General features: G+C 43.7%; 1 protein-coding gene across 5 annotated transcripts in view; it reads left to right on the forward strand.

The window, feature by feature from the left end:
- ST6GAL1 (ST6 beta-galactoside alpha-2,6-sialyltransferase 1) overlaps positions 1 to 22,826 on the forward strand; it is a 109,267-nt gene that overhangs the window by 1,096 nt on the left and 85,345 nt on the right. The window contains exon 1 of one of the 5 annotated variants that reach the window (XM_084871826.1): positions 3,706 to 3,724. The exons of 3 other annotated variants lie outside the window; for them this stretch is intronic. The gene's annotated coding sequence lies outside the window, so the exon portion shown is untranslated. Of the gene's footprint in view, positions 1 to 3,705; positions 3,725 to 9,381; positions 9,579 to 22,826 lie in introns of those variants that run through there. One more of the 5 variants, XM_084871825.1, reaches the window with a different exon arrangement.

Raw genomic sequence — 22,826 nt, forward strand, 5'->3', positions numbered from 1 at the left:
GCACACACTGCCAGACTTGAAAAAGGGGGGGGGGGGGGGGGGAGGGGAAACGAACCAAGAAAACCAGCGACGAAAAGATTACTGCAGGCTGGGTCTGTCCCGGTGGTAGTACATGACTTGACGCGATCCTGACATCCTCTTACTCCCACCCCACGGAGGTTTCTTAGAGATGGGGTGAAATTAAGGATCTATGGGTTCCCTCACCCCCCAAAAAAGACCGTGCCTGGTACGCCCTTGTCCCTGCGCTCTCGAGGGAGGTCGCGAGCACCTCTGCAGCCTGCGGGAAGAACGGTCCAATTTAAACAGCGCCCGGCGCGGTGCTTTCCTTTGCGCTTTGCTTTGTAGGTCCATGTGTCTAGCCTGCCCGAGTGTCATTGGCCCCTTTTGACTTGTGATGCATTTTTACTAGCAAGGCCGGCTGAGGCCTCCTGTACGAGGCGGGGGCGCTATTATTTTAAGTTCGATTAGAGTTTGAGGGGAATTCCGAGGTCCGGAAAGAGAGGCCCTTCTGGTTTGTTGCGCTTACAAAGTGCTCAGCTCAGCTCAGCTTTGCAGTTTTTGATTCATCAGAGCTGTTCAGGCAGCAGCAAGATGCTTGGGAGGGTGACTTGGACTTTTAGGTGCTGGTGTTGGTGCAAGAGTAAACCCTGAAGATGGAGGGAGTGGGAATGTAGGCACCACTGTTTCAGTGTGCTTGCTGAGCCATCAGGTTGTGGCTTCACCTTGGTTAGTGCAGCTGGAGATGGTCCTGTCTCTGGGGAGAATTGGGGATCCTTTAGTCCCACACCGCTTTCATTGAGGGTCTGGAGAGCATCCTGTGAGCCCTCTTATTTTATAGGTGGAAAACTGAGACCTGTTGAGTTCAGCCACTTGTCCAAGATTAAACCAAAATCAGGACTGAGGCGGGACTTGAGTGTGGGTCTTCCAGCTCCCACATTGTTCAAGGCCAAGCTGAGCAAAACTAAAGGCAAAACCAGGATCCTGTGTTTGGCTTAAAAGAAAATGGCTTTAGGCAAAACAGAGTTAAACAAAGAAAGTAATTCAGATTGAAAAGCGCACCCTTCCATTATCCCTTTCAAGAGTTCTTTATTCATTGGAGAAAAGGATAGATTTAGTAATTCCTTATTCTTCATCTGGCCTTTCAATAAGCTTAGTTATTTTTCTCTCCTGGCTGCCCCTCCCTTCAAATTGGAATAGGGCCAACTGTGGAGACTTAGATGTTTTGCCTCTCATCCCTGTGCCAGAAGGCCTTTGTTTGGGCATAAGCATGGGCTGTTGACACCAGCCCGGCTGAGAAGAAATTATCTCTTAGCGTGCTTCTCCTAGGCCACTTGTGGGAGAACAAAACATTATTTTCATTGACTTTATTTAATTTAAAAATTTTATGAGAGTTCCATCTAAGTAGCTGCTTATTTTTGTCTTTGGCAGAGAAGAAGTTGGAAAACCCAAAAAAAACTTGGAGTCTGGGTTCCCCTAAAGCTAACATGCTGTTTTGCCCTGTCCCTGTTGTCTCCTGGCTATATTTGTTTATTTTCTTGGGTTTCTAGGGTGTCTCATTTTCATGGTGAGTCCACTGGACATAAGAAACTTCAGGAATCATCTGGTCAGACCCTTTTATTTTTTAGATAGAAAAACTGAGGCCCAGAGAGGAGAAATTACTTGCCTAAAGACACTCAGCAAGGTGTCTGCTTTTACTGACTCTTTTTTAAAATCCTTACCCAAGGAGAGGATGTGTTTATCTATTTTAGAGAGAGAGGAAGAGAGGGAGAAACATCAATTGTTTGTGCACCCCCCTTACCCCCAGAAAAGGGATCAAACCCACAACCTAGGTTGTGCCCTGACCGGGAATGGAACCCACAGGATTTTGGTATATGGTGTGATGTGCCAACCGACTGAGCCACCTGGCCTGGGCTAGTGCCTCTCTTTGCATAAAGGAAACTTTTGCATCAAAGGAGTTTTTTGTTGGTATGTCACAGTATAGTCAAAGTTATGATGGTTGTTATAACAACAACCTTTTAAGTCAGATAATGAAGTCCTTAAGGAGTTGAATAGGCTTTGGTTATTAAACAAAGCCATAGATACCAATGGTAGATCTGGTGAGGTTATCATTGGGGATCAGTTTTCTTTAGTGTTTACTAAATGGTTCACTTTACTCTTGCTCTGGGCTTCCACAGACTCCTTTTATGAGTATAATCATAACACAAAAGGCAGCAAAGACTCAAAAGAGAGAGACCCCACTTAGTCCCGTGCTACTGAACGTCTTGGGCCCTCGTTTCCTTCTTTGTGCAGTGGGGGTACCTTCTGCCCAGGTTCTAGTGAAGTGGAAGATGTTCAGGCCTTAGAGTCTGAGGAGCAGGCTTGGGTAATCCCTTCTCTCCCCAAGTGCCTTGAAAACCAGCATGCTGCATCCACATTGTACAATGTGAGGGGAAGAAAACGCATGTAGCTCCTGTGGTTGTTGGGAGTATTAAGTCATGGGACTCATGTTTAGGACTCTTCAGACCTCTTGGCAGGCTTGGGTACTCTCCAGCTTTTTAAGTGGTAGAGAATGATGGGGGTGGAGGGGTGGAGGTGGGGAATAGTCCCGGAGGGTAAGCCCAGTGCTCAAGGAGATTCTTCCTAGTCACAAAGAGGGTATGAATGTTTGCCAAACTGTTCAGTGGGCTATGAGTAGTTCTGATATGCGTGTGACTCTAAAGTAAATAAACTTAGTAAAAAACAAATAAAAAACAAAAACAGAACTTTCAGGCCCAAGTGAGTGAGACCTAGTCATTCCATTCATTCACTTCGTATTTACTGACAAGCAGGTGGGTTGGGTGGGGGTGTCCTGTGCTGAGCCTGGAGTTATAAAGAACATGACCCATTCTCTACCCTACCACCCTTGCTCAGAACACATTTCGGTCATCCCTTAGAAATTGCCTTCAGGAGATAGAGCTCATTTATCTCAATATTGACCTGGGCTTTAGGGGGAGGTTCCTTTTTCTTCATGAGTCAAACAAGAGCAGGTGGTAAAAAGAGAGCGTGGATGAGGGAAGGCTTCAAAAGAGAATGTGGCTTCTATAAATATGAGGACGTGGTAGCATTAAACAATGACAGCAGTAAATCATTCATGAAATTCATAGTAATCTTCTGGAACATTAGAGTCCTGAAATTTCACTCAGACCTGATGTCAATGATTTGTTCAATAAGAACTGAATTGGGGAGATGGGGCATTTTTCTTGCTTGTCTGCATGTATACTACACGTGTTCTGAGTCTGGTAGTTGTAACAGGAACACAGTTTCACATAAAATACTGAGACTGGTGGATGTACTTTTCATGGGCTCATATGTAACAGTAACATAGTTTCACATTAAATACTGGAGTATTTAATGAATCCCCATATGCAATCACTTATCCACATCTTTTCTAAATCATAACTTGAAGGATCAGGTTAGCCTTCAGAATTAGTTTGGTGATTTAGATTTTGTTTATCATTCTTATTATAAGAACAAAGCATGTCCATTGAGGACAATTTGGAAAAGTAGGAAAAAAGTATACAGAAACAAAAAAAATCCATTATTTAAAGACAATGAATGTTAACATTTGGCAATTTTCCTTCCAGCCTTTTCTTATGGATTTGCTTTTCTCTAAATGGTTGAGAGCACATTGGATGTACTTAACCTTTTCATATGTACATAGGAGTTTACAACTGCATTAAAGCTGTGCCTTTCATTCATCTCCAAGGTCAGTGGCTGGTATTTCATCTTTTATTGTGGCTGAGTAGTATTCTATTCCATGTAGGTAGCACATCTTCTTTATCTAATCATCTATTGAAGGACACTTTGGTTGTTTTCATGTCTTGGGCACCATTAGTAATGCTGCAGTGAACATAGGGGTACATACATCTTTGTGAATAAATATTTTCAAATTTTGAGTAGATACCTAGAAGAGGAGTTGCTGGGTCATATGGTAACTCTATTCTTAATTTTTTAAAGACCCTCCATACTGTTTTCCATAGTGGCTGTTCTAGTTTACATTCCCACAGCAGTAAATGAGGGTTCCTTTAACTTCACAACCTCTCTAAAACTTGTTATTACTTGTCTTGTTGATAATAGCCATTTACAGGTGAGGTGTTATCTCACTGCAGTTTTGATTTGCATTTCCCTAATAGCTAGTGAGGTTGAGCATCTTTTCATACTTGTATGTCTTCCTGGAAGAAGTGTCGATTCAGGTCTTCTGCCCATTTTTAAATTGGACTAGAGGCCTGGGGCACAGATTCATGTATTAGTGAGGTCCCTCAGCCTGGCCTGCGTGGATCTGGGCAAAACCAGCTCTCTGACATCACCTAAGGGGTCCTGGATTTTGAGAGGGCACAGACCAGGCTGAGGGACCCCAATAGTGCATGATCAGGGCCGGGGAGGGACTAAGGAAGGGCTTCAGGGGGTGTCTGGCCCATCTCACCCAGTCCCAATTGGCTGGACCCCAGCAGCAAGCTAACCTCCGAGTTGGAGAGTCTGCCCCCTGGTTGTCAGTGCGCCTTGTAGCGACTAGTCTAATGGTTGAAGGGTTGGACACTTAGCATATTAGGCTTTTATTATATAGGATTATTTGTTCATTTGGCAAACACAAGCGAACCATTTTTATTTTGGAAGAAGTCTTAAGTCTAAGGTGGAGGGGGAAGGGCTCTGCATATGGCCTTGGGTTCTAATCCTGCCCTTGTGACCTTCAAAAACTTACTTTAACACCCACTTTTCAGTTTTTATATGTATTAAATAAACAACTCTAGGATCATTTATTCACTCATTCCTCACATATTCAAATGCCCATTCTAAGCCAAAGGTGCACAAAAACAGCTCAGAGTATGATAGAGGGTCAGGGTAACAAGAGACTAGTTCAGGATGCTGTGAACCCAGAAGAGGGAAGCTCCCACCCCTGGAGCAGTGGGAAAGGAAGATTTCCTGGAGGAGGGCCACTACTGGGTAGTCAAACACTTGTTATTTTTTCCCGATTGTAATTGACTCTGAGATTAACATGTTTGTGAATGATCAGATAATTTCCAAAGGATAGGATCCTAAAGTTGGAATTACTGAGACACACTTTAAAGGGTATTAACATTTAAAAAAAACTTCGAAGGCTTATCCCCAATCCTATATAATAAAAGTGTAATATGCAAGTCGACAGAACTGCATAATGATCTGCTGAATAACTGGTGGCAATTATGCGTGCTAACCACCAGGGGACAGACACTCAATGCAGGAGCTACCCCCTGGTGGTTAGTGTGCAAGCGTTGCTCAGCCAGAAGCCAGGCTCATGGCTGGCGAGCGCAGTGACGGTGGTGGGAGCCTCAGCAAGTGGTAAGGAGTGGGGGCTGGACTGCAAGAGGGCATAAGCAGGGCTGAGGGACTCCCCTCCCCCCACACACACCAGTGCACGAATCTTGTGCACTGGGCCTCTAGTTACATATAAAGTCCCAAAGTACCTACGTGTTATATGTATCTTGTGGGAACAGTAGAAATAAAAAGCACAAGTAATTTAGGATTTAATAAATGATCCCTGGTGTAGACTTGGGCAAGGTCCTTAAACTCACCCCATTGTCTCACTGGGCCATTGTAAGATTTAAATAAAATTATAGCTGAAGTGCTCAGTAAATTGTTATAATTGGGATTTTTCACAAGTGGCAGAAACTTTTGGTCCTAATTTATATATATATATATTTACCACAATAGCATGCAGAACGTTAATTAAAATGGGACCTCCTACCAGGTGACAAATTGAGAGAGAAATGATCACTCACATGATACATTATTTAAAAAGTCTTACTATGAAAAATTTCAAACATGCAAAATGGTATAATGAATCCCTATATATAGTTTATCCTCAAGAATTACCAAAACTCATGACAGATCTATAAAACTATACTCCACCCACATTACTTTGAAGCACATTGTGATATCAGCTCAGTCATAAATATTTCACTGAGTCGCATGATGTATATTTGAGGTATTGTACGGCTCCTGGAGCCTGTCTCTGCTCCCATATGGGACCCTGTGTGTGTGTGTGTGTGTGTGCGTGTGTGTGTGTGTGTGTGTGTGTGTGTGTGACAGAGAGAGAGAGAGAGAGAGAGAGAGAGAGAGAGAGCGCCAGCCAACCTGAGAAATTCTTTTTAAAAAACATATTTTTACAATAAAGATTGATTTAAATAAATAAATAAATAAATAAATAAATAAATAAATAAATAAAAAAATAAAAAAATAAAAATAAAATAAAAAACATATTTTTATTGACTTCAGAGAGAGAGATATAGAGAAATAGAGAGAGATAGAAACATTAATGATGAGAGAGAATCATTGAGTAGCTGCTTCCAGCTGGGGATCTCCTAACTGGGGATTGAGTCTGGAACACAGATGCCCTGACCTGGAATCCAACAGCAATCTCTTGGTTTAAAGGTCGACACTCAGTCACAGAGCCACAGAACACACTAGCTGGGCCCAACCTGAGATCTTCCTAAGTTTTACTGCTCAAGTGAGTTTTCCTGTCAGATCCCGTGTCCCAAAGAGATAGGGTAAGAGGAAGCACTGAATTTAGTCAGGAGACCCGATTTGCAAAAGGGCTCCACTCCAGTTGTAGGCGTTTGGCAAAGTGACTTCTGAACTTGGAGCACATTTGTAAAAATTTGGTGAGTATGGAATGAGGTAATCCATGTGACAGCCCAGCAGCTCCGCATTAGTTGGACATGAATTGGACTTGGAACCAGTCTCCTCTTCCTCAGAAGTAGACTGTCCACAGGAAACTGAGCTCACAGGCTGATAGCTCCTCCTCACCAGGATGCATTCGGGTAGCGTTGTCACGGGTCTCTCCATTCGAAGATGTGGTCATGGCTCACATGAGTGCCTAGCATGCCAAGCACCCCAGATTTACAAATTTCTCTCATTCCCTTTCACTCTGCCCCCTTTCCTCTGATTTTTGGCTGAGGGCAAGGAAGCCCTGTCAACTGTGTCTTTCATCTATGGAAAGAGACAGGCTCTCCTGGCCCACTCCAATTTGGATGAGTCTTGGTCTTGCCTAACTCACTGTTGCACCCAAGTAGGATTTTCTTTTTCTAAATATATTTTATTGGTTTTTTACAGAGAGGAAGGGAGAGAGATAGAGAGCTAGAAATATTGATGAGAGAGAAACATCGATAGCTGCCTCCTGCACACTCCCCACTGGGGATGTGCCCGGAACCAAGGTACATGCCCTTGACCGGAATCGAACCTGGGACCTTTCAGTCCACAGACCGACGCTCTATCCACTGAGCCAAATCGGTTTTGGCCCAAGTAGGATTTTTTGACCCAATGAACAGAAAAATGTTGATTTGATTTAGTAATGAAATCAAAGCCCTCTCTAATCCACCAGGACTCTCATGTGAGGGCCTGCAATGTAACTTGTGTTCTGCTGTCGCTTGCTGGCTGTGTGGACTTGGGCAGGATGCATATCACCCTGGGCATGCCACCCTGGGACTCAACTCTCAGCTCTTTAGGCCTTTCCAACTCTGAGATCATCAAAGGCAAAGGGTGAAAGATATAGGTCAGGGAGCTTCTTCACACACATAATAAATGAAATCTGTTTGCTTTAAGAATCATCCAATCAGGTAAAAAATCACCCCCTCACCTTTTGCTTTCCTTCATTCCCCCCAATCCCACTTCTCTCTGAAGTGACTGTTATTTATAATAGTTGTGGGTCCTTTAGCCCATTTGGCAAACATTTATGTTGTATTCCTGGTTGTGAGCAGATACATTTTAAAAACTCAGTAAATGGATTACACCATGACTGCCACTTTACAAACTTGCCCTTTTCACTTTATCAGAGGTATTTCCATATCAGTGTATACATATTTTTTTATTCACAGCTGCATCACATTCCATATTATGGATGTGTTTGCTTCACCAGTCTTCTGTTGATGGACATTAGCCCATTTTCATAAAAATATATTTCTAAGTGTACTTAGACCTTGGCCATACAGAACAATGGTTGTGCCAGTGGCTAAATGAAGCCAGTCTATCAAGGTCTGGAAAGGGTGGCAAGAGAATACGCTGAAACCGGTTTGGCTCAGTGGATAGAGCGTCGGCCTGTGGACTGAAAGGTCCCGGGTTCGATTCTGGTCAAGGGCACATCCCCAGTGGGGGGTGTGCAAGAGGCAGCTGGTCGATGTTTCTCTTTCACTGACATTTCTAACTATCCCTCTCAATTCCTCATTGTGTAAAATCAATAAAATATATTAAAAAAAAAAGAGAGAATGGGTACATGCACACTGAAGACCACACCCTGGAAACCTGGAATAAAGGGCTCCCAGGAAGTTACTAAGAGGCTGACTGTTTGGATGGAAGACTATTTTTGGAGACAGCCTGCCTGGTTGGGTGCCCTCAGCTGCCAGGGCAAGAAATCGAGCTGCGTCATCACTTCTTCCACTTTCCACTGTGTCTGGCACTTCCAAATTTGTTTCTGTTCTCAGGGTCACTGGGGACCTACTGGGAGGACTGGAACTTGAGTGAGGGAGGAGAGAGAAGCTAAGAACAGGAATATTTGATCTCATACTCTGGAGAAGGGACTGTACCAGTTCTTCTCTACTCTGTCAGGTGGTGCATACCCATCTGGAGTATTATGTTTCCAGGGGTCCCATACAGATCATGATAATATGAAGCACCCCCAAAATGGGCTACTTTGAAGCTGAAGTTTCAGACACTGTATTGGAGGTGGAATAAATGTGGAAACGGGGTTTCTGGCCTGTAGGAGATAAAGGAAGAGTCACCTTCTTCATGTGGAAGGATTCAAGTCACATTAGAGAGGCTGCTATGGAGGAGAGAACCAGTCCTGGGTGTGGGAGAAGTTGCAGAATGGCAGATAAGGGAGAACTTGCTCAGCTGAACTGTCCGACCACGGAACAAGCTATGTCACAAGGCAAAGGGCTTCCTGTCATGGGAGTATCCAACCAAAGTTGCAAGTGAATGTCTTTGTCCTCAGAGGATTTCTGCTTTGCAGAATGATTGACCTAAAACGCCCCTTCCAACTTTGAGAGTCTAGGACTCTCTATAGGGCAAGAGGCAGAAAGATGCAAAAATCAGCCTGAGTGGGTGGGACAAGTTATGCCCCACGTAACTGGAGCGCATTCACGTGCTCTAAATGGGTAAAGCAAAATGGAAACCTTCAAAGGAGGCTCAAACATTGTTTCCCCAGGGTCTTGGCAAGCCTTCTCCTGTCTGTCCTTGGCTTCAACTCCTCTGGACTCTATATTCATAAATTATTTCCACAGGAATAAATATATCACATACACTTTAGATGACCAGGAAATCTGGCAACCAGAAAAGAACTACATGTCCCAGGAGGATAATTGTACTTTTTTTTTTCTCTCTCTCTCTCATTACAGTCTTTCTAAATTTGCATCCATCTCCTGGTTTCCCTAGCACAGTGCTGAGATGCCACTCAGCTTTAATTTTAGGATTTCTCTACCTTTGCAGCCTCTGGGAGGATCTCTGAGCTGGAGTTGATAGCACCCACCATGTTGAATGCTTGTCCCTTGTTTTTCTGCGGATGAAGACCAAGTCTTGGTGAGGGAAACAAGGCAAGTTTACCATCTTCTGGCTTTTGCTGTGTGCCTGGGCCTAAGGAGGCACTGTGTGTTCTCTCATCCAGTTCCAGGGCAATATTCGGTGAACTGATGTCATAACTTCATTTACAATTGAGAAAACTAAGTTTTAGAGAAGTGTGATGTCTTAATTAAAGCTGAGTGACGTCTCAGCACTTGTACTAGGGAAATCAGAATATGGATGCAAATTTAGAAAACTACCCAAAGAGTCACTGTTGCTAAGGAGGGAAGCTGGTATTGGGTGTAGTTCTTTCCTGTATCATGTTATATAGGTTTTCTCACTGCTAATGGTACTCAGTACTTTGCGTCTGAGAAGAGCTTTGTCCTTGAGTTTCATTGGGGGCTTGGCTGAATTCTTATAGGGATTATGGAAATTTTCTATCATTTCCCTAAGAACATATGAATGGAAAGAATTCAATAGACAGTCATAGTCACAGGAATAGCAGGACATTTGAATCCAGCACACATTTGCTCATTTCTTTTTTTGGTAAGGGTTATTTGCATCAAGTTTGGTTTGCTCTCTCTCCCCCCGCACCCCCCTTTTTTGTGTGTGTGTGCCCTTTAAAACTCTGATACCCACTTGTCCTCATTATTTGGTTATGACTGGGAATTAACACTGGCAGTGAGCATGGCCACAGATTGGTGGGTATCACTGCTCAGCTACCTTTAAATGCCTTTGGTTTGTCAATGGAACTCAACATCAACATTGTTAAGGGTTTATCTGGCAGCTGTGCTCTTAGCTCTGAAACAATTTCTTCTTTTGTAAAGTTTATTTAATATTATTTTGTTTACCAAATATTTATCAAGTGCCTATTGTGTGCTAGGCATTGGGAATATTTACATAAACACATACATATCGTAGATATGCACTCAAATACTCAGTGTGTTTAGTGGGGCCTTGCAAGTTAGTGGCATATAAATTTCCTCTCTCACCCTCTTCCTCTCTTCTGAGTCCTTGCTTTGTTTATTTATTCAACAAATGTAGAGTGCATGCGTAGCACAATGCTCATTTTTAGAACATAGACCCAAATATTCTCGCAGCTCTGCTCTTTTTTTAGTATATGTGGTGCTGAAGCAAGCACAGCTCTGGTCTTTTTAGAGCTTAGTTGAAGGTGGATATACATATATTAATTATAATATAGTGTGTTAAATTATGATTTGGGTGTATGTAGAGATTGGGAAGAAGGTACAAGGAGTTTGGGAAAGCTTCCTGGAGGAGGTGATACCTAAGCTGGGTCTTACAGAGCAGTAGCTGTTAGCCTCTGGGCAAAGGGCTTTGAAGGAGAAGTGGGTGCAGGAGCAAAGAGGTGGGGTGAAGACTGCCTTGTATGTGTGGGGAGATCACTAAAGGCTGATGTTCCTGGAGAGAAATACACAAGGCAGGAAGTGGTGAGGGATGAGACTGGAACCATTACATACATTATCTAATATAATTTTCATAACTTCCCTATGTGGCATATACTATTATCATTTCCATTTAATAGACGAGGAAACAAAGGCTGAGGGAGGTTCGGAGGTTTGTTTATTTAGATAGTAATTGAGTCGAGTGACTGAGTTGAGGTGCACGGACTTGAATGATGCTTGCTCAGCGCCCCAGCAGTGCCTGCAGAGGCAGGTTGGGAAGGTTTGGTTTGCTGGCTGAGGTGCTTGTTCCCCCTGTATTAATCTATCAAGGGTAATGCTCTTCCTGAATCCTCTTTCTTCTACCTGGCTCATAGTGTTTTCCAACTTACAATTAAATTGGAATGAGTGAGTCTGGTGTTGAAGCTTCTTCTGAGTCTTGGTTCTAGCATTTACACTCCTTTTTTTTTTTTTTTTTTTTTTAAATATATTTTATTGATTTTTCACAGAGAGGAAGAGAGAGGGATAGAGAGTCAGAAACATCGATGAGAGAGAATCATCGATCAGCTGCCTTCTGCACACCCCCTACTGGGGATGCGCCCGCAACCAAGGTACATGCCCCTGACCGGAATCGAACCCGGGACCCTTCAGTCCCCAGGCCGACGCTCTATCCACTGAGCCAAACCGGTCCCGGCTACACTCCTTTTAATTCAGAAAACCAGTAGTCCAGAAATCTTAAGAGAGAGAGAGAGAGAGAGAGAGAGAGAGAGAGAGAGAGAGAGAGAGCCGAAGAGAGAGCCGAAACCGGTTTGGCTCAGTGGATAGAGCGTTGGCATGTGGACTGAAAAATTCCGGTTCGATTCCGGTCAAGGGCATGTGCCTTGGTTGCGGGCACATCCCCAGTGGGGGATGTGCAGGAGGCAGCTGATCGATGATTCTCTCTCATCGATGTTTCTAACTCTCTATCCCTCTCTCTTCCTTGCTGTGAAAAATCAATAAAATATATTTAAAAAAAGAGAAGAAAATAAATAAAATCCCAAGCCTTTATGTGCCTACCCATGTATGATGGGAGAGGAGAAGGTTCATCTACTTTCTTAAAAGTTCCAGGTTCATTTAGTAGCCAGGCATTACCTGTAGATCCCTTAGTTTAGAGAAGCCCTTTAGGGACTGGAGAGAAAGCAATCAATGTGTGTTGGAAGAGTCTGGAGCAGGTAGGCCTTGAGCTGTTCCTTTAAGGATGAGTAGGATCAGAAAGATGGAAGGCCTGACAAGGAGTAAAGTTATTCTGTCTGACACAATGATAAATGGGATGCCTCTGGCTCATCCTCCCCACCCCCCAGGATAATTTCTGCATTGGAGTTGGCTCTTGTGTGGGAGAGATAGTAAGGGTATCCATTCATTCAAAATAAGGTTTATTGAAAACTAATCAATTGAGAGGACAAAGACAAGATGAGATAAAAAGGGCAATTACAGAGCTAAGGGATAAATTGATGATACAAACAACCTCTTTAGAGAAAAAGTTAATAAAGGAACAGCGTAGAATCAACTGAAAAGTAAATTACTAATAGAGTGGGAAGGGTTGAAGAAAATTGCAGTATATGCTGAAAAAAAAATTCATCAGAGAAAGTCAGATTTAAAGGTTGTACCAGGATGATCCCTCAGAAGGGTAACTGGGGTATCTGTGGAAACACAGGCCACTTCTACTTATGTTCCATTGACCAAAACATAGTCACATGGACCTACTTGGCTGCAAAGGAGGCTGGGAAATATCTCTAGCTGGGTGGCCTTGTGCCCTCTTAAAACTCAGGGTTTTTCCATTACTGAAAGGGAAATGAGCAAATGGATATTGGAAGCAATTCATCTCTGCCACAGGGAAAAAGTAATGTTGACCTCAGACTTGAGCTGCAGCAGAAGAAAAACTTGAGAACACGGAGAAGAAATATTTAGAGTTCTGAGGGAAAGGCGGTGGGACTGAAGATTTTTACACTTAATTAAGTCACTCCTCAAGGATAAGGCAGCCAGCCATTCTCATACATGTAAGAACTCTAGAGTTATAGCACATATGAGCCCTTCTTGGGAGAACCTACTTGATGATGAAAAAAATTAATCAAAAGCAAACTTAGGAAGGCTTGGTTAAAGAGATTTGGTGAGCCCTTCATCTGCTCAAACAGCAAAGCTAAGCCGAGGTGGGCAAAGTAAAAAGGATGTAACAGAAATGGAGAGCTGGGAGGAACTGGGAGAACACGTAAGTGCTAACTTTCTCTCTCATCCTGACTAAATAGGCTGTTAAAGTCATGACTCCAGACTTTCAATATTATTATTATTATTATTATTTATATTATTGTTATTATTATTATTATTATTATTATTATTTAACTTAGAAGGATCCTAAGGAAGTATTATCTTTTTGTGGAGAAAGTGTTAAAAGTGCAGCTTTTCCATTATTTTTCTTTCCTGTAGAATTAAGATAAAATAAAGTTTAAAGATTAAAAAAAACACAAAACTATTTTAACCCTGTTTGGTGTGGCTCAGGTGGTTGAGCATCATCCTATGCACTGAAAGATTGCTAGTTTGATTCCCAGTCAGGGCACATGCCCGAGTCATGGGCTCGATACCTGTTAGGGTGAGTACAGGAGGCAGCTGATTGATGTTTCCCTCTCATATCAATGTTTCTCTCTCTCTCTCTCTCTCTCTCTCTCTCTCTCTCTCTCTCTCTCTCTCTCTCTTTCTCTTTCTCTCTCAAAATAAATAAAAAACCTTTAAAAAGAGTTATTTTATAAAGCAATTCTATCCATTCTTCTTTTAAAAATTTTATTTATTTATTTAAATTCTTTATTGTTTTTAAAGTATTACATATGTCTCCTTTTCTCCCCATTTATCTCTCCCTGGCTACTCCCACCCCCCAGCACATGCCCTCACTCCTCTACTGTCTGTGTTCATTGATTATGCTTAATGCATGCATTCAAGTCCTTTGGTTGATCTCTTACCTCCTTCCCTCCAACCCCTTCCTGCCTTCTTTCCGAGGTTTGACAGTCTGTTTGATGCTTCTGTGTCTCTGGATCTATTTTTGTTCATCAGTTTATGTTGTTTATTTATATTCCACAAATGAGTGAGATCATGTGATATTTATCTTTCTCTGACTGGCTTATTACACTTAGCATAATGCTCTCCAGGTCCATCTATGCTGTTGCGAATGGTAAGAGTTCTTTCTTTTTTACAGCAGCATAGTATTCTATAGTTTTTTAATCCACTCATCTGCTGATGGACACTTAAGCTATTTATTCTTCTTTCATGCATTCTTTTATCCTTCACACTTCTATCCAGTTGAAAATGTAGGAACATGGGAAGAATGATATTAACCTATTTTTGTGTGGGTGGAAGGATCTTAGTTGACATTTAGCTGTGTATAATTTTGTGTAATTTTTAAATAAATAATGAGCTGGTCTTATTTGAATAAGACCACAAAAGCTATTCTAAAATGAACTGTTAAATTCTAATACTCAAAGTGTAAAGAGCTGGGTAAAACTTTCATGGGGAAGTTGGCAAGTCAGTTATGTGAACATCAAAGTGTAGGCAGAACAAAACACTTCATAAATCAGATGAACAATTGGGTGTTGGGGCCAGAGGACAATGGGGCAGGTTTCACAAAGGAGACAGAATTGAACCGAAAGTTGGAGGATGAGAAGAGTCCTTATAGGTTGAGAATGAAGAAAGGGCATTGGATTAACACACAGAGCCCGGAGGAGTGAAAATATGCAACATGTCGCCGGGACAGGTTTGGCTCAGTGGATAGAGTGTAAGCCTTGCAGACTGAAAGGTCCCGGGTTCGATTCCGGTTGAGGGCATGTACCTTGGTTGCGGCCACATCCCCAGTAGGGGGTGTGCAAGACGCAGCTGATCGATGATTCTCTCTCATCGATGTTTCTAACTCTCTATCCCTCTCTCTTCCTTGCTGTGAATAAAATATATTGAAAAAGAAAAAGAAAAAGAAAATATGCAGCATGTCTAGGTAGTGGGGAGTAATTCATTATGGTTGGAGCACATGAGAATGAAAGAATAGCTACTGTTCATTAAGTGCCCACAGGTACCAGGTATGACATGCTCTCCCAAGCCCATGGTTCTTCTTCTGTGCTATGACCTGCAGTGCATGGGAGACCTAAATTGGACAACTTTGTGAACACAAAGTATAAACATACAAATAAATGTAAAAAACTATTATATAGGTTAATTCTTTATAGATAAATCTATTTACATTCTTACATACATGTGGACCTATGAAATAGAAATACATTTTACATGTAGATTTTATAGGTAAATATAAAAGATTAAATTGTGGTTCAGACTCTGCTATCCAGTGACCCCAAGTTACTTGACCTGAACCCTAATTTCCTTATCCCCAAAGGGGATAATAATGGTAGGGCTGTCTACCCCAGATTTGTTTTTGTGTTCAAATTAGATCATAGATGTAAAAAGTTGAGAAAGTATAAAAGAGCTACACAGAACGGTTTGTTATTGCTGACACACCAGGCACTCCTTGCTCTTCTGTGAACTCACAGACTTCTATTAAAGTGCCCACAGGTGTCTATAAAAACTCCCACAGTCATTGACTGGGTCCCTGTAGGCTGGCAACAAACAACTGGTTAACAGGCAGTTAACAGGCGAGAAGCTGTGCTCTCCTGACTCAGATAACCAGCTAGGGCTGTGTTGGGAGGTGAAGGGAGGGAGGAGGCAAGCAGTCACTTTTCCCACTTTGCTTGCTGGGAAAGTCTGGGTCAGAGAGTTGAGTTGGGATGGCTGTCAACAGCTTGGTGAGTTATACAGGGCAGAGCAGGGTGTTCCAGACATGCCAGGCTACAGGGAGGAATGTCAGAGCTGCCAGGCGAGCAGGCCCTGCTATGTCTGTCTGGTAGAGGCTCATAGTCTAGGAAAGGGATGGGGGTGGGGGTGGGTGGGCAGTGAAACAATGGTGTCAGGGGACTCTGGAGTAGTATTTCTTCTCCAGGAGTACTGATGAGGACAAGACAAAGCCTCAATGACATTGGGCTCTAACACCACATCATATGGGGAGGGGCAGCAACTGGACCTCAGCACTGAGCTAGGGTGGCCTGAGGCACTTTACATTTGCTCCAGGAAGGATCAGGATTGTTCTAGGGTCTGGGATGGGGCCTCATATGCTGCTGGGGGTCCAGAAGTCCTGTTGTGTGTTGGGTGGTGGATTTTGAGAGAGCCAACTTCTTACTTCTGCAATAATTGGTTCCTTCCTCATCTTGATAGTCTCTCTACTATGCCTAGACTGACCTTCTAGCTCATTCACAGCTCTAGATCAGTGTTTTTCAACCTTTTTTGGGCAAAGGCACACTTGTTTCATGAAAAAAATCACGAGGCACACCACCATTAGAAAATGTTAAAAAATTTAACTCTGTGCCTATATTGACTATATATAAAGTAATTCTCTTGAATAGGAATCAAATAAACACAAAGAAAGTATTTTATAATTACTTTATTATGAAATATTAAGTAAACAAAATAGTGAAAAATTATAAAATTCTTGTCTTGTCTGCACCTACGGCACACCAGGCAACATCTCGAGGCACACTAGTGTGCCGCGGAACAGCGGTTGAAAAACACTGCTCTAGATAAGCCCCTCAACTCCATGACTCCATGACATTCAAAGGGAAGAGAAGACCTTTATCTCTTGTACTGCACTCATTATGTTATATGAGGGTAGCTGTGTTAGACGATGGCCTCCTGATGGTCAGGATACTGACTGGGCTCTCTGATGGCCCTGGGCCCAGCACTGTGCCTAGCACTTAGGAGGCCTCATGGAGTGAGCTTAGCTCTCATGATCCACGCTGTCTGCCCACTGAGTCCAGGATGCACTCAGCCACCACTGGCCATGAGCTAGTGCTCTCTAGGTAAGGTGGAACTGCAGGAGTTCATGGTGGGGAACCCCTGGGGCTCTGGTGAGGCCTCCTGGCCCACAGGACAGTCCTTCTTCTACCTGTCACCTATGGCCTTGAGTGAGAGACAAACAGCAAAATGCAATAGGGAATGTTCTCTGGGCTGATCCATGGAGCTGAGCCCGGGTGGGGAGTCAGGTTTGGAACCTTGCTCTTCTTTTTCCTATCCTATTGGGAGCCAGGGTCCTGGGAGTGTATCCCAGGTGAGAGAAGGCAGAAGGCAGTGAGGGAGCTCTGACAAAGACAGTTAGGCTGAATCATCATACATCTAAGCAGACCGCAGGGGTTGCCTTTGTCAATTGTACAGTGTTGGGAGGAGGCTGGGGGCAACTCTGACTTTACCATCACTATCTTCAGGGGCAACTTTCTGAGAGAGCCCTTGTCATATTGGGAAAAAAACACATATGCTTTGCCACCAATCGACTTGGGTTTAATTTCGGATGTGGCACTTGTCAGCTGGGTGAACTTGGGAACTTCTCTGAGCCTTGGTTTCTCATCTGTAATCTGTGTGGATCATTTCTACCCCATAGCATTGTGTGAGTGCTAGCTTGTGCTTAACCCAGTGCTGGCATGTAGTTAGCAATTTTTAATGTCATAGCACTTGTCGATGGTCATTGTCACCTAATGGGCCAGACACTCTGCTAGGCACTGTGGATATGGAGATACACAGGTCTAGCCTCTCCCTGGAGGGACCTCCATCTAGGAGGAGAGATGAGCATGTGTGATCAGGGCACAGATTCAAGGGAGCTGCACACATTGCTGCTGAGCAAGAGGCAGGGCCTGCAGGGTAGGGTCAGAGAAGAGTTGAGACTTTCACAGGAGGGGTTTGTGGGCAGTTAGGGTGGGAGGTGGGGAGAGTTAGGGTGGGAGGTGGGGAGAGCAACAGGACCAGGCAGAAGGAGGTTCACACAAGCATTTGACATTAGATCCACCCATTGTGGGAGGAGACAGGAGCTGACAGTAGGAGCTGCCCCAGCAGGTGAGCTCATAGGGCTTATGCCCTCTGCTGGTATTGGAGCTCACCCAGTTTGGCTCAGGATAGTCTGAAGACTTTCAAGGCCCAGAAAAATGAAAGTATGCAGCATGTCTGGGTATTGAGGAAAAGTTTATAGACAGAAGGGGAAAAAACAATCCTCAAACTACCTATCCATACTTAAAAAAAAGAGTAATATGCTAATTAGACTGGGAGAACTTCTGGAGATTTTCCAAATATCCTTCTGGACAAAGCCAGGGGCTTGGCCTGCCTGCAAACCACTCCAAACAGCCCTCAGGCCCTCACTAGGCTGGCCATGCAGTCTGGTCCCCCTTCCCCTAGAGAGGACCTTCATACTGATGCAGGCATGGCCAGTCTGCAAACAGCCCTTAGCTTCTTGCCCAGGCTGGCAACACTCCCCCCCCCCCCCCCCGTGGGGTCCCTCACCCCAATGGAGGCATGACCAGCCTGCAAAAGGCCTCACCCAGGCTGGCTATGCCCCCCATCAGAGACCACTACCCTGATGAAGGTGTGGCTGGCCTGCAAACTGCTCCAGCTCTTTGCCCAGGCTGGCACCACCCCTAGTGGGGACCCCCACCCCAATGGGGGCATGGTTGGCCTGCAAACAGCCCCAGCCCCGCCCCCCCAAGGGGACCCCCACCCTGATCCAGAACCCCCTTCAGGGCAGACCAGCCAGCCCCAACTGTGCATCAGGCCTCTATCTATAAAAGTGCAATATGGTAAATAGACTGGGAGACCTTCTGGACATCCTTCCAGACAAAGCCATGGTGGCAGGGCTGAGGCAGAGGCAGTTAGGGGTGATCAGGCCAGGAGGGGAGGGCAGTTGGGGGCCAGCAGGCCTGCAAGGGGGGCAGTTGGGGGCAAGAAGGCTGGTAGGAAGAATGGTTAGGGGTCATCAGGCAGGCAGGCAGGTGAGTGGTTAGGAGCCAGCAGTCCTGAATTGTGAGAGGGATGTCCAGACATCTCCTGAGGGGTCCCAGATTGGAGAGGATGCAGGACGGGCTGAGGGACATCTCCTCCCCACTTGCATGAATTTCGTGCACTGACCCACTAGTATATATGTAAAAGCCTAATAAGCAAAGTGTCCCCTTGGGAGTTTGACCAACTAGGGAGTTCAATTGTTCATCTGGGAGTTCAGTTGCTCACTATGATGTGCACTGACCACCAGGGGGCAGCGTGGACTGAAGGAAGACCCTGGCCGGAAGCTGGGAAAGGCAGCACCTGGCCAGTGGTGGCTGCAGCCAGGGAAGGGAGGTCTGGCCAGTGGCTGACAGCTGCTAAGGACTCTACCCATGCACAAATTTTGTGCACGGGACTTCTAATTTACATATAAGAATAGGAATCTGATTCTACACTAACATTAGAATCTAGAAGACAATGAAGCCATACCTTTACAATTCTGAGAGAAAATTATTTCCAACTGAGAATTTATATCTGGACAAATTATTAATCAAATGTGAGGGAGGAATATTGGCATTTTCAGACATGAGGAGTCTCAACTATTTTACCCCCCTCCCTCTCTATACATCCTTTCTGAGGAAGCTACTGTAGACATATTCCTCCAATGTTAGGGAATAAGCCAGTAGAAATGGATGCTCTCTTTAACAGAGAGCCACTAATTAGCTTGGGCTGGATAGGACAGAAGGTCCCAGAATGGAGAAGATTATGCTAAGTGAAATAACCCAGTCAGAGAAAGACAAATACCATATGATTTTACCCATATGTAGAATTTAATGAACAAATTGAACTAATAAACAAAATAGAGACAGACTCATAGATAGAGAGCAGGCAGACAGTTCTGGTGGAGGGGGTGTTGGGCTGTTGGGGGAAGGTAGAGGGATTGAGCGAAAAAGAAAAAAGAAAGAACTCATGGACACACAGTGTGGTGATTGTGGAGGGTGGGGGGGTGGAGGTGGAAGAGGGTATAGGGGGGATAAACGGTGATGGAAAAATATAAAATAAAATAAAAATTATCCTAAAAGAAAGAAAGAAACAAACAAAAAACTGTTGGAAGTTGGCTGAATTAGTGAGAAGTACTGATAACTAAAGAATGTACAAGTGAGGAATGTATCATAACATACCACATGGCTGAGCTGCAAACAATAATTTATCTGGTCAAAATAATGTAACTTCTAGTGTTGACTCAATTAAAAAAAATGTTATTGTTACTGGACAGCCCATTGAGTTGGAGGGATAGGGTTGTCCCCTGCTTGGCTCTTGTTAATCAAGTGATTTCAGACAAGTGATAGCAGCATTGAAGCAAAGCAAGCAACTTTATTAAGGAAGCAAAGCAAGTAAACTTATTAAAAATACACTTGGCATAAAGCAAAAGCAGGCAACTCAGTGAGTCTGAGTGCTCTGCCCGCCAGCGTTTCAAGGGGATTTTATACACTTTCCCCTATAGGTTTCAAAATTCCCCTGCCCAATATCTTGAGTAGCAGACTAGGATTCAAAGTCCCCTTCTACCTTGTTGTGGTTGATCTCAGAATGTTTGACATACATCTGGTTATCTTGTTTGGAAAGTTCTAAGTTGGCTTGCTAGCTTTATTTAGTGGGTGAGGTTAACTCCTCTTTCTCTCCCATCCCCCCTTTCCTGCCAGAACAGTTATGTAGTCTACCTAACATTTCCCCCATCAAGTGATATCTGTCCTTGGGTTTAGCTGGCACAAGTGGCATTATTTGGGTCTTTGTTCTCTATTTTCCCAGGCCAGGGTGATTTAAGCTATGTATTCTCTGGATAGGGAAGTAGGTATAAATCATTTGCTCTCAAATGTCCACGGTTGGGGAAGATAAGGTCTTTTGATTCACAAGCTAGCTGCAAGCTTCCCAAACTGTTTGGTCTTGTTTAATTCTCTTATCTTAGTTTCTCCTTTCCATTCACCCAGGAATTTTCCTAGCTTCTTACTATGTGCCACAGTACAGCTATATTAAAAGATATGGCAAGTAGAAGAGGTATGTGTAATGGAGGTAAAAGAGCTACATCCTCATTTTCTGGTGTAAGAAGTTAATGAGTAATACTTATCATTGAAAAAAAGAGCCATATAAGCATGCTATTTAGGTACACTGAGGCAATTCTATATATAATATAATATATATAATATATATAATATATATAATAGACATAATGCATTTGGGCAACAGAAATTAGGGGTGTGAATGGGCGGGCAGGGCCTGAAATCATGTAGGTGTACTGCTTTGACTGAAAAAGGGGCTTAGTGTCTCTTCATATATCTAGATGGGCACCACAAGTAGGCACAATAGAAATTGATTGGTTGTTTGCGGTAGAAAATATAGTAACAATACAAAGAAACAGTAGGGTAATTTCCTTCCCATATTTTGCATAAGGCCATGGCAGAAGCACTTTCTTTTTCTGGTTCTCTGAAAATAAATTCTTATATCATTTATCTTTTTGTCAGAACCTGTGTATTCAGTGTCCAGCTCATCTTTAATTTCAGCTCTATTGAAAGAGCTTGGCCTCGCTGCTAACACTGGCAGGAAGAAAGGCCTTGGGGTGGAAGGCTAGTGTGGGATTCTGGCTTAGTCACTTAGCCTTTTTATGTGTAGACTTCTTACTTAAGCCCTCTTTCCTCACCTGAAAATAGAGAACTCTTTTTGCCTCAGGATTGTGTAAGGAATAAGTGAATAATTTAGTACATAGAATGCTCTCCCCCCAACCCCCCGCCCCCAATTTTAACATTAAAAATATGAAGGAACACTATGGTTACCCCTTGGACTAGCATAGGAGTCATGTGATGTTGCATTTGGGCTTCGCAGATGAACCATTCACATGGGGCAAGAGTTTGGGAAGGGGAGGACAGGAAGTTTTCTGATTTTAGCAGAAGTTCTGACTGTACTTTGGGTGTAGTGTCTTCTGATCTCACTGCAGAGCTCAGCAAACTTGCTGAGACCCAGACCTTGGAATGTTTCATGCACAAGAATCAATAAAAAGCTCTTAGCTAATTTAGCTTCCAACTCTAAACACAGTCAGAACAAGTGCTCACCTCCCAGATAAGGTGGAATAATAGTCCTAGTGTTAACAGGTTATCTTTTACTCCAAGGCTCCTGTGTGCCTTGTGGTGATCACTCATTTAAGCCAAGAACTTGGGGCCAGAGCCCTGCTCCTGTGACAAGCTAACTCACTCTCTGACTCAAAACCTAACCCTTTAGTAACAGCCTGCTTGGAGGATTCTTACATCAGGGAATGCTAGATCGTGAAATCACTGGGATGTATGTTTTTGGTTCATTGGTTCTTGGAGGACTCGCTAAATCCTAGTTCTGGTCTGTGGTCAGTGCCTCACACTGTAGCCCCGAAGGAAACACCTGCGGGAGGCTCTAGGGAGTTAATGAGGCCAAGACAGCCTCTCCCTTATCAGCTCTCTTCCTCCTTAGAATTATCTTCTGATGTTCTGGGTCTGACAGGGTGGAGGAGAAAGGAGATTAGCAGAGGAGCTGTCTGGGGTTGGAAGGTGGGGTGACAATGCTGGCAGGAGTGAGGGCAGCAGGGATAAAGCAGAAGACTGGCCCTGAACATGAGAAAAGAGGAAAGTAAAACTTGGCTGGTTAGGCCTTGGGAAAATAGGAGTGAAACCAGATCTAGATGTCAAGCCAGTAACCCTTGTGTGACAGGAGGGAGGCCAGGAAGCAGAGGACACACAGGATACAGTGGGGTCGTGCATGAAATAGACACCATTGAAACTGCCAAGACACCCAGGGTGGCTCAGGGGCAAAGGGGATGCAAAGGTACCCTGTAATAAGGAGGAGTTAATATCAACCAGTTAACAGAAAAATCTTATAATAGAAGAATCTAGTCTCTACAGCTCTGTTATTGTTTATTTGTCATGGTTTTGGAAAGTTACGCCTGCAGTTCAGGACTATCCCTTCCAGTTGCCTCATCTATCAAAGCCCAGGCACAACCTTTGGAAGGAAGGT

This window comes from Pipistrellus hanaki (assembly GCF_964339955.1).
Source record: "Pipistrellus hanaki genome assembly, chromosome: 2".
NCBI classification, from domain to species: domain Eukaryota; kingdom Metazoa; phylum Chordata; class Mammalia; order Chiroptera; family Vespertilionidae; genus Pipistrellus; species Pipistrellus hanaki.